At 48.1% G+C, this 12416-nt stretch overlaps 1 protein-coding gene across 1 annotated transcript in view; it reads left to right on the forward strand.

Annotated features, from left to right (window-relative positions):
- Positions 1-2898: 2898 nt before the first annotated feature.
- LOC140417841 (uncharacterized) overlaps positions 2899-12416 on the forward strand; it is a 71482-nt gene continuing 61964 nt past the window's right edge. The window contains exons 1-4 of the mRNA XM_072501289.1: positions 2899-2975; positions 4485-4600; positions 7220-7617; positions 9496-9602. The gene's annotated coding sequence lies outside the window, so the exon portion shown is untranslated. The remainder of the gene's footprint in view (positions 2976-4484; positions 4601-7219; positions 7618-9495; positions 9603-12416) is intronic.

Genomic DNA, 12416 nt, shown 5'->3' on the forward strand with positions numbered 1-12416 from the left:
TATGGACTGACCTCATTAACACTACACCCTGTATGCTTCATCCGATGCCAGTGCTTATGTAGTTATGTTGTATATATTGTGTTGCCCTATTATGTATTTTCTTTTATTCCCTTTTCTTCTCATGTACTTAATGATCTGTTGAGCTGCTCGCAGAAAAATACTTTTCACTGTACCTCGGTACACGTGACAATAAACAAATCCAATCCAATCCAATCAATTCTCACCCTTGTTTTCAAATCCCTCCATGGCCTTGCCTCTCCCTGTGTCTGCCATCTCCTCCAGCTCCACAACCCCCTGAGATATCTGCACAGCTCTGATCCTGGACTCTTGTCCACTCCCGATTCTAATTACTTCGCCATGGTTTTAAGTTCCCTTGGACCTAAGCACTGAATTCCCTCCTTAAACCTCCCCGTCTCCAGCTCACCACCTTTCAGACTCTTTAAAACTCACCTCTTTGACCAAGATGTGGAGATGCCGGCGTTGGACTGGGGTGAGCACAGTACGAAGTCTTACAACACCAGGTTAAAGTCCAACAGGTTTGTTTCGATGTCACTAGCTTTCGGAGCGCTGCTCCTTCCTCAGGTGAATGAAGAGGTCTGTTCCAGAAACACATATATAGACAATTTCAAAGATGCCAAACAATGCTAGGAATGCGAGCATTAGCAGGTGATTAAATCCTTACAGATCCAGAGATGGGGTAACCCCAGGTTAAAGAGGTGTGAATTGTATCAAGCCAGGACAGTTGGTAGGATTTTGCAGGCCAGATGGTGGGGGATGAATGTAATGCGACATGAATCCCAGGTCCCGGTTGAGGCCGCACTCATGTGTGCGGAACTTGGCTATAAGTTTCTGCTCGGCGATTCTGCGTTGTCGCGGGTCCTGAAGGCCGCCTTGGAGAACGCTTACCCGGAGATCAGAGGCTGAATGCCCTTGACTGCTGAAGTGTTCCCCGACTGGAAGGGAACATTCCTGCCTGGTGATTGTTGCGCGATGTCCGTTCATTCGTTGTCGCAGCGTCTGCATGGTCTCGCCAATGTACCACGCTTCGGGACATCCTTTCCTGCAGCGTATGAGGTAGACAACGTTGGCCGAGTCGCACGAGTATGTACCGCGTACCTGGTGGGTGGTGTTCTCACGTGTAATAGTGGTATCCATGTCGATGATCTGGCACGTCTTGCAGAGATTGCCATGACAGGGATGTGTGGTGTTGTGGTCACTGTTCTGAAGACTGGGTAGTTTGCTGCAAACAATGGTTCGTTTGAGGTTGCGCGGTTGTTTGAAGGCAAGTCGTGGGGGTGTGGGGATGACCTTGGCAAGATGTTCATTGTCACCAATGACGTGTTGAAGGCTGTGAAGAAGATGACGTAGTGTCTCTGCTCCGGGGAAGTACTGGACGACGAAGGGTATTCTGTCGGTTGTGTCCCATGTTTGTCTTCTGAGGAGGTCGGTGCGGTTTTTCGCTGTGGCGCGTTGGAACTGTCGCTCGATGAGTCGAGTGCCATATCCTGTTCGTACGCGGGCATCTTTCAACGTCTGTAGATGTCTGTTACGCTCCTCCTCGTCTGAGCAGATCCTGTATATACGGAGCGCTTGTCCATAGGGGATGGCTTCTTTTCATAGGGTCCATAGGGGATGACCACGACACCACACATCCCTGTCATGGCAATCTCTGCAAGACGTGCCAGATCATCGACATGGATACCACTATTACACGTGAGAACACCACCCACCAGGTACGCGGTACATACTCGTGCGACTCGGCCAACGTTGTCTACCTCATACGCTGCAGGAAAGGATGTCCCGAAGCGTGGTACATTGGCGAGACCATGCAGACGCTGCGACAACGAATGAACAGACATCGCGCAACAATCACCAGGCAGGAATGTTCCCTTCCAGTCGGGGAACACTTCAGCAGTCAAGGGCATTCAGCCTCTGATCTCCGGGTAAGCATTCTCCAAGGCGGCCTTCAGGACGTGCGACAACGCAGAATCGCCGAGCAGAAACTTATAGCCAAGTTCCGCACACATGAGTGCGGCCTCAACCGGGACCTGGGATTCATGTCGCATTACATTCATCCCCCACCATCTGGCCTGTGAAATCCTACCAACTGTCCTGGCTTGATACAATTCACACCTCTTTAACGTGGGGTTACCCCATCTCTGGATCTGTAAAGATTTAATCACCTGCCAATGCTCGCATTCCGAGCATTGTTTGGCATCTTTGAATTTGTCTATATATGTGTTTCTGGAACAGACCTCTTCATTCACCTGAGGAAGGAGCAGCGCTCCGAAAGCTAGTGACATCGAAACAAACCTGTTGGACTTTAACCTGGTGTTGTAAGACTTCGTACTCTTTGACCAAGTTTTTGGTCACCTGTCCTGATATCTCCTTTTGTGTCTGGGTGTCTCACTTTGTTTTATAATGTTCCTGTGAAGTTGACTGGGATGATTTATGATGTTAAAGGTGTTATATAAATAGAAGTTGTTGTTGTTGACTGTAACCCTGACCTCCTGTTTTACATCCCATTGGTTTCACAACAAACTCTATCTCTGATGTTTTGCCCCCTGCGGGTTTGCAGCCTCTATAAAGACGGCGGCCGTTAACTCAGGCCTGTCACCGGGAGCAGGCCGCAGCTGTCCCCCGGCTCGATGCAAACCCGGGCCCGGAAACTTCTTATTGGGGTTTGGAGCCTCCACCGGGTTTCAGTGAAGCTTCCCGGCCGAGTCCAGCATCGGCACTGCGCATGATCCAGCTCACAATGCTCAGGGAGTGATTGACGGCAGCTCTGGACCAATAGAAAGAGAGAGGTGGGCCTGGAGGACCGTATGGTTGCAGCGGATCCTCCCACCAATCGGAGTGAATGAGGGCGGAGCTGAGCCCCGGTCTCCCACGTGAATTGGATCATGCGCAGAGCCGATGACAACTCAGGATTCGGGCGGTCGGGTGGAAATTGTCCACTGGTCAGATCCCGCTCGGTGAGTGATGAGGGAGGGATGGAGCCGGTTGATGCGTCGGGCGACTTCATAAACACTCGGTGTAGGCCCCAAGCCCCGAATACGAAGCTCGGATACAACAGTTGAACCGGCGAACGCTGCTCGGGCTTTTCCTCGAGACAGGCCCGGGTGGCCGGGCGCATGCGGAGGGAGCGAGAGCCCCGGCTTTGCTCCGCCTCCCATTCACACTGATTGGCTGGAGGACCAGCCGCTCTCGGTCAGTCCTCCAGCCCCGCCCCCTGAGCTGGAGCAAACCCTTCAGAATTATCTACAGATAGAAGTCTTGTTCAAGTCCAACAGGTTTTCACAGGTTAAAAAGGTGTGAATTGTCTCAAGCCAATTGGTATGATTTCGCAAGCCCAGGCCTGATGGTGGGGGGTGAATGTAATGAGACATGAATCCAAGGTCCCAGTTGAGGCCGTACTCGTGTGCGGAATTTGGCTATAGGTTTCTGCTCGGCGATTCTGCGTTGTCACGCGTCCTGAAGGCTGCCTTTAAAGAACGATTACCCGAAGATCAGGCTGAATGCCCTTGACTGCTGAAGTGTTCCCCTCTTTAACCTGGGGTTACCCCGTCTCTGGATCTGTAAAGACTTAATTACCTGAAAATGCTCGCATTTCATAGTTTCATAGTATTTACAGTGCAGAAGGAGGCCATTCGGCCCATTGAGTCTGCACCGGCTCTTTGAACGAGCACCCTACCCAAGGTCAACACTGCCACCCTATCCCCATAACCCAGTAACCCCACCCAACACTAAGGGCAATTTTGGACACTAAGGGCAATTTAGCATGGCCAATCCACCTAACCTGCACATCTTTGGGCTGTGGGAGGAAACCGGAGCACCCGGAGGAAACCCACGCACACACGGGGAGGATGTGCAGACTCCGCACAGACAGTGACCCAAGCCGGAATCGAACCTGGGACCCTGGAGCTGTGAAGCAATTGTGCTATCCACAAGGCTACCGTGCTGCCCCTAGTATCATCTTGCATCTTTGACTTTGTCTATATATATGTTTCCAGAACATACCTCTTCATTCACCCGAGGAAGGAGCAGTGCTCCGAAAGCTAGTGATTTCAAACAAACCTGTTTGTCTTCAACCTGGTGTTGTAAGACTTCTTGCCATGGTTTCATGGTCATCCGTACACATTCAATGAATTCAAATTTTACCATCTGCCTTAGTGATAGTCAAAGCTGGGAAATCATTAGGACAGTCAAAAACATTTTTTTGTAATTTTCTTTGAACATTTCTCTTCAGCGGATATTAAAATATTGAAAATGGGATAAAGGTTGATTGGCTGTCCTGTAAGGTACCCAGTCCTTTTGCTTCCCAATTGGCCGAGGAAGGCAGTGTGTCACAAGGATGGATGTGTTGACCGATTAATGGCTGGAGGATGGGGGCAGGTCATGTGATCAAACCTCCAAAGTTGGCGAGGAGAGAATGTTGTGAATTTCTATCCTAAACTGACAGTGAGGTTTCTGTAAATTTACAGGATACTGGAAGTGGAGGTTTAACAGACGGGAAACTCAAACCAAACGTCACATAGCGATCTGTCAGAGTCACTCAATTCATTAGAAACTGAATTTCAGCAGCATCTGGGTGTGGAAGGTAAAAGGTTTGTCTGTTCTGTCTGTGAGTGAAGATTTCAGGTCTCAGTGTGACTGGAAAAGCCCCGAGATTCACAAACCCTGGTTAGGCCAAACCTGGAGAACTGTGTTCAGTTCTGGGCAACAAACCTGAGGAAGGATAGAATGGCCTCGGAGGGAGTGTAGCACAGATTTACCTGAGTGATATCTGAACCCGCTGGGGTTAAATTACAAACTAGATGACAGAAAAGAATCAGAGACATTATGGCACAGAGAATAGCATTTGGCCCATTGAATCCATGCTAGCTCTCTGGAGCAATCCAGTTAGTCCCATTCTCCTGCTCTATCCCTGTATCCTCGCAGGTTTATTTCCCTCAGATGTCTATCCAATTTCCTTTTGAAATCGAATCATTCATTGTGTCTATTTTTAAACACCCTCATAGGCAGCGAGTTTCAGGTTATTGCCGCTTGCAGTATAAAAACATACATCTCAATGCTCCTGTTCCTTTTATGTACAAACGGGGAACAGGCCACTCGGCCCCTCGAACCAGCTCAGCATTGAATAAGATTGAGGGTGATCTCATTTTAACCTCAACTCTACATTCCTGCCTACTCAGATAACCTTTCACCCCCTCGCCCATCAAGAATCTATCCAGCTCTGCCTTAAAAATATTCAAGGACTCTGCTTCCACTGCCTTTTAAGAAGTCTTACAACACCAGGTTAATGTCCAACAGGTTAACCTAGTGTTGTAAGACTTCTAACTGCTCAACCCAGTCCAACGCCGGCATCTCCACATCATGACTGCCTTTTAAGGACGCAAGTTCCAAAGTCTTACAACCCTCAAGAGAATAAACCCTCATCTGAAATGGGAGACCCCTTATTTTGCAACAGTGACCCCCTCGTTCTAGATTCTCCCACAAGAGGAAACATCCTCTCCACATCCACAGACCCCTCAGGATCTTGTATAGTTCAATCCAGGTTTTACCCAAAACTTTAAATCTGTGTCCCAGCTGCTTGTACGATCAGTGAATGGAAGCAGGGTGTCTTTGTCCATCTGATGGAAATCTGACATAATTTTGTGTCCTTGAATCACATCTCCCTTCAACCTTATTTGCTGGAACAATTTTGGTAAATCTCTTCTGCACCTTCTCCAAGAACTTTCACATCCTTCCTTTTCGTAAAAGAATTTAGAGTACCTGATTAATTTTTTCCAATTGAGGGGCAATTTAGCGTGGCCAATCCACCTAGCCTGCACATTTTTGGGTTGTGGTGCAAAACCCACAAAAACACGGGGAGAATGTGCAACCTCCACACGGACAGTGACCCAGAGTTGATTTGAAGCTGGGACCTCGGCGCCATGAGGCAGCAGGGCTAACATTCTGCGCCACCGTGCTGTCCTCTTCACATCCATCCTGAAGCGTGGCGATCAGAGCTTCATCGAATTCCTGCAGTGCAGAATCATAGACTTTACAGTGCAGAAGGAGGTCATTCAGCCCATCGGGTCTGCACTGGCCTTTGGAAAGAGCACGCTACTTAAGCTTATGGCCACGCTTCCAACCTGTCCCTGGAATCCAGTGATCCCAACTAACCTTTGGATACGAAGGGGCAATTGGTGACCAAGTTATTTTGTATTAATTATTTAAACGGTGCGGCTATTACCCAACATTCTTTGCGGCTGTGAATGTGCCCTATTCACTCCACAGGAGCGCAGTGCGCAGACGCAATGTTGGGCTGTATCTGGAGTATGCGCAATGTCACTGCTCGGAGGTCTGCGAGTGCGGGGGCAGTGAGGCGGAGGGAGGAATAGAGTCTGGAGTCGGGGTGGGGGAGGGACTGAAGGCTTCATAAACACCCCCTGCTGGTCACAAGGCCGGAATAAGACCCTGCAAACCCCGCGTTTGCAGCTGCGGAGCCTTTATCCATTATCAGGCCCAGTTCCACGGCCGCCATCTTTGGTTAGTGGCGTGGCTGAGGGGCCACCTTGATGACGTAACAGGCGGTGCTTCAGGATCCCGGTGACCAGGAGAGAAAATCATTGTCTCGATGATTGACAGGCCCCTCCAGAGGGGGAAGGTGCCTGTGTGGCAATCTGAAGAACAGAAGAAGAATAACATCAGAATTAGCAGCAGGAGTAGGCCATTCGGCCTATTGACACTGCTCTGCCATTCAATAAACGCTGATCCGAATGTGCCATTAATTACATTTTCCTGTCTGCCCCCAAAACTTTTGACTCCCCAGTAAATAAAAAAAGACGAACTCAGCTTTGAGTATATTCAGTGACCCAGCGCCACTGCTCTCTGGGAAAGAGAATTACACAAACTCAGCTTTGACAAATAGTCATCCAGACTCACAACGTTAGCTCCCTTTTCTCTCCATAGATACTGTCAGACCTGCTGAGATTGTCCAGTATTTTCTGTTTTTGTTTCAGATTCCAGCATCCGCAGTAATTTACTTTTATCCACAGACTGATGACCCTCTGAGGGAAGACATTTCTCCTTATCTCAGTGTCAAATTGGAGAACTCTTATCTTTAAACTGTCCCCCTTAGTTCTTCAATCCCCATGTGGGAAAATATTCTTTCATCAAAACCCCTCAGAATGTTTTCAATAAGATGACCTCTCATTCTTCTAAACTCCATCAGGTACAGACCAAACAGGCTCAACCTTGCTCCATAAAACAAACTCTCCTATCCCAGAAATCAGACCAGTGAAACTTCACTGAACTGCCTCCAAAGCAAGTATAACCCACATGACATAATCCTAGGACTGGCAACAAGGGGAGAGAATGTTTGGAACTTCTATCCTGGACTCGAAGTGTGATGGATTTTGGAAACTCCTTTTACCGGGGGTTAGGGGAGGATTTACACCCAGTAAACTCAAACCAAGATAAATGTTTGTCTGATCTTAATTTCTAACCTCGACTAACATTTCTGACCATTGTAATTTCCCTTTACCGCTGCTTCCAAAGCTTCTGATATCTTCCCAGCCGAAGATTGCAGCAGGAGATTGTAAACTTGAAAACACCAAAATTGTGACAGAGGTGAGTATTATTATTAATTATAAATTTAGAGTCCCCAATTATTTATTTCCAATTAAGGGGCAATTTAGCGTGGCCAATCCGAAGCTGGCACTCCCAGGGCAAACTTTGATGTTGTGAGGTTGTTGATGTGGTGGAGAGTGGCTGTTGCTGCTCTCTCTCTCTGTTGCTCAGTTTGCTGCCTGTTTTCAGTGCTAGTTGCTGCTAGAGGAAGGAGAGGGGAGAGCAGGAAGGAGAGGGGAGAGAGAGAAGGACGGAGAGAGGAGAGAAGGACAACAACAAGGAGGCAACTTCAAAAACAAGGTGTGAGTAAAGCCCTTTGGACTGCTTGTTTGCTGGGCCCCTCCCAGGTTGAGGGCCTGGCCCAGTCCTCCCAACTGATAACATTTGCCTTCAGCAAGGACAAAACCCTCCTTATTCAATCCGGTGTGTTTGTTCTTGGGCAGGGGGATCGAGTGGGCAGTGTGTTTGCTGAGCCCCCTCCCAGACTGAAGACCCCACACACCAGCAGGGAGGAGGTGGAATCCATTGGGTGGTCTTTCCAGGGTGGGAGCACGGACTGTGTTTTTGCTGAGTCCTACTTGGGCCGAAGACCTCGCGGACCAGTGCTAACCACTGCCACCGTGCCATCCTTTGTCATGACGTTTCCATTCCTATTTTATCACACACCTCCCAGTGACACTCATTGTAACACAGAAACTTCAAAATATCATTGCTACCTTGCATCTTGCCCTCCTATTATTGTCTAATGATAACAGTAACAGAGTAGCACACACCAGAATTGGAAATCAGATAGGTTGTTGTCTAATAATAATAGTGACAGAGTAACGTACACCAGAATTGGAATAACAGGCAGGTTATTGTCTAATCGTGACAGAGTTACGGGGGTGGCTCAGTAGTTAGCACTGTTGCCTCAAGCATCAGGTACCTGGGTTTGATTCCGACCTTGGGTCACTGCCTGCGTGGACTTTGCACATTGGAAGAGGAGGGGCGGGACTGGAGGACCTACCGGGAGTGGCTGGTCCTCCAACCAATCGGAATGAATGAGGGGCGGTGCCCGCTGTGATTAAAGCACACGCAGTGTGGGCAATGGCAAAGGAGAAGGGCTGTGTCTTCAGATCCGAAATTGGTAAGTGGCGTTTAACAATATGGAGGAAGTGAGAGATCGCGGAGGTGGGCAGAAACGTTGTGTAAAGCTGTTGTAAGCTGCATCTTCGGAAAAGAGTTTCCGGGACCCCGTTTGTACCAAGCGGAGCTGCAGCTCCTCATGTTTGGCTCGGGTTAACGGCCGCCATCTTTATTGGATGTGAATCAGGGCGCATGCGCATTTGTCATCTTTGTCGGGGCGATGTTTCAATGAGTGGGAGGAGCTTGTTCCCCATTGTTCAGGATGGAGACAACTTGTCCATCAAACTGCCTTAGTCTTTGAGTCTCAATGTCTTATTGATGATGCAAAGGGGTGGCAGAGATGGAAAGAAAAGGAAGCCAATCCTGGTCTCCGGATTTCAATGTCTCATTGGACATTCTGTCCCATGTGTCCAAAGCTCTGCGTCTCTGTTCAGTCACATGAAGACCCAGGGCAGAAACTCACAACACTGAGTAGACGTCACACTCAAATCGAGGGGACTGCTGATGACAAGAGGGTTAGTGTGCAGCGGGGGCGGGGGGGGGCATGAGCGGTCATCCTGGACCAGGGAGCAGGAGGGGAGAATGTTGTGAATTTCTATCCTGGACTGACGGTGATTAATTTTGGAAACTCCTTTTACAGGGGATTAGTAGGGGAGGATTTACACACAGCAAACTCAAACCAGGAGAAATGTTTATCTTTCCTGAATTTCATTTCTGGACTGACAGTGATGCCTTTGTAAACTTCTTTCACAGGGGCTTAGAAAGGGATTCGCAGACAGGAAACTCACAAGCAATCCTCACATCGAATTCTGACAGCACCATTCGAGTTATCAGGACCTGGAGATTATCGACCTTTGTGTGTAAGCATTAAGTTCCATATCATTATCACTCACTGCGTAAAATGTCTACCTCCTATCTCCCCTGTAGATCTTGTTCACAATCTTAAATCTGTGTCCCGTAATTCTTTTACAATCTACTGATGGGAACAGTTTAAAAAAATCTTTCGCTGGGTTTGCCGTTGTCGTTTCTGGTGCCTGGGTCGATGCCGGGTGGTCCGTCTGGTTTCATTCCTTTTTCATGTTTTTGTTATGGTTGAATCAGCTTGGACCAGTCCATTTAGGATCCAAAACACAATTGAAGTCTCCTCCAAGAATCAATTGATCTGTATCCAGGATGGATTCCAAAAATTTTTTTTACAGATGTTTCTCTGAGATCCCCTCATTAAAAAAGAGATAGAGAAGCAGAATTAGGCCATTCAGCCTTTTCAAGTTTGTTCTGCCATTCGATCATGGCTGATATGTTTCTCATCCCCATTCATCTTGTATTGTAGCTCTCTTGAAATGAATGCGAACATTGCATTTGCCTTTCTAACTGCCAACTTTCCTTTATTTGTTCTTGGGATGTGGGTGTTGCCTTGGCCCAATGTTACTAATCGTAATCAGTTCGCAAAGCATACTTTATATCAAAAATATCCATTTCAATGGCGGGCTTATTACCCAACATGCGTTGCAGCTGAGAGTGTGCTCTATCCACAAGAAGCTTCTCGCACATGCACAGAGTCCGGCTGTGACTAGAACATGCGGTATTCGGGCTGTGACCAGCGCATGTGCAGTTCAGGTTGTCGCTGCCGGTGCGAGGAGCGGGGAAGAAACAATTGAGCGACTTTCAGGATTGGAGCCGGTGGGTGGCCGGGGAGTGATAGAAGCTGCGGAGTGAGCCGGGAGGCTTCATAAATACCCCGTGGAGGCTTCAACTCCCGAGGAAAATGTTAATGGTCCCGTCTTAAACAGCATCAAACAGAGAGAGAGCTGAGCGGTGACAGGCCCGGGTTACCGGCCACTACCTTTACAGAGGACAAGGTGCCGCAGGGAAGGGGCTGGTTTAGCACAGTGGGCTAAGACAGCTGGCTTGTAATGCAGAACAAGACCAGCAGCGGGTTCAATTTCCGTACCAATTTCCCCGAACTGACGCCGGAATGTGGCGACTAGGGGCTTTTCACAGGAACTTCATTGAAGCCGACTTGTGACAATACGTGATTATTATTATTATTTTGCATTGCAAGCCTGGACCGTAAGACCATAAGACATAGGAGTGGAAGTAAGGCCATTCGGCCCATCGAGTCCACTCCACCATTCAATCATGGCTGATTTCAACTCCATTTACCCGCTCTCTCTCCATAGCCCTTAATTCCTCGAGAAATCAAGAATTTATCAACTTCTGTCTTAAAGACACTCAACGTCCTGGCCTCCACCGCCCTCTGTGGCAATGAATTCCACATACCCACCACTCTCTGGCTGAAGAAATTTCTCCTCATCTCTGTTCTAAAGTGACTCCCTTTTATTCTAAGGCTGTGCCCCCGGGTCCTAGTCTCCCCTGCTAATGGAAACAACTTCCCTACGTCCACCCTATCTAAGCCATTCATTATCTTGTAAGTTTCTATTAGATCTCCCCTCAACCTCCTAAACTCCAATGAATATAATCCCAGGATCCTCAGACGTTCATCGTATGTTAGGCCTACCATTCCTGGGATCATCCGTGTGAATCTCCGCTGGACCCGCTCCAGTGCCAGTATATCCTTCCTGAGGGGTGGGGCCCAAAATTGCTCACAGTATTCTAAATGGGGCCTAACTAATGCTTTATAAAGCTTCAGAAGTACATCCCTGCTTTTATATTCCAAGCCTCTTGAGATAAATGACAACATTGCATTTGCTTTCTTAATTACGGACTCAACCTGCAAGTTTACCTTTAGAGAATCCTGGACTAGGACTCCCAAGTCCCTTTGCACTTCAGCATTATGAATTTTGTCACCGTTTAGAAAATAGTCCATGCCTCTATTCTTTTTTCCAAAGTGCAAGACCTCGCACTTGCCCACGTTGAATTTCATCAGCCATTTCTTGGACCACTCTCCTAAACTGTCTAAATCTTTCTGAAGCCTCCCCACCTCCTCCATACTACCTGCCCCTCCACCTATCTTCGTATCATCGGCAAACTTAGCCAGAATGCCCCTAGTCCCATCATCTAGATCGTTAATATATAAAGAGAACAGCTGTGGCCCCAACACTGAACCCTGCGGGACACCACCCGTCACCGGTTGCCATTCTGAAAAAGAACCTTTTTTCCCAACTCCGGATGCCAACTCACCCGGATTGACTGACTGGAGTCTCCGGGATTTTATATTAATCATTTGTGGGAGTCACTGGCTGGGCCAACATTTATTGCCCATCCCTAATTTCCCTCAAACCGAGCGGTTTGCTCGGCCATCTTGGAGGACATTTAAAGAGTCAACCACATTGCTGTGGTTTGGAATCGTGTCGGCCAGACCAGGTAAGGATGGCAGATTTTCTTTTCTGTCCATTCACGGGATGTGGGTGTCGCTGGCTGGGCCAGCATTCACTGCCCAGCACTAATTGCCCTTGAACTGAGGGCATCTCAGAGAGCATTTTAAGAGACAACCAGCTGACTGTGGATCTGGAATCACACGTAGGCCAGACCAGGTAAGGATAGAAGATTTCCTTCACTGACGGACATGAGTGAACCAGATGGGTCTTTGTAACAATTGACAATGGTTTCATGGTCATCAGTAAATTTTCAATGAATTCAAATTTTACCTTCTGCCTTGGTGAAATTCATGTCTGGGTCTCTGGAACACCATTGGGACAGTCAAAAATATTTTT

Source organism: Scyliorhinus torazame, chromosome 5 (assembly GCF_047496885.1).
Source record: "Scyliorhinus torazame isolate Kashiwa2021f chromosome 5, sScyTor2.1, whole genome shotgun sequence".
Lineage (NCBI taxonomy): Eukaryota > Metazoa > Chordata > Chondrichthyes > Carcharhiniformes > Scyliorhinidae > Scyliorhinus > Scyliorhinus torazame.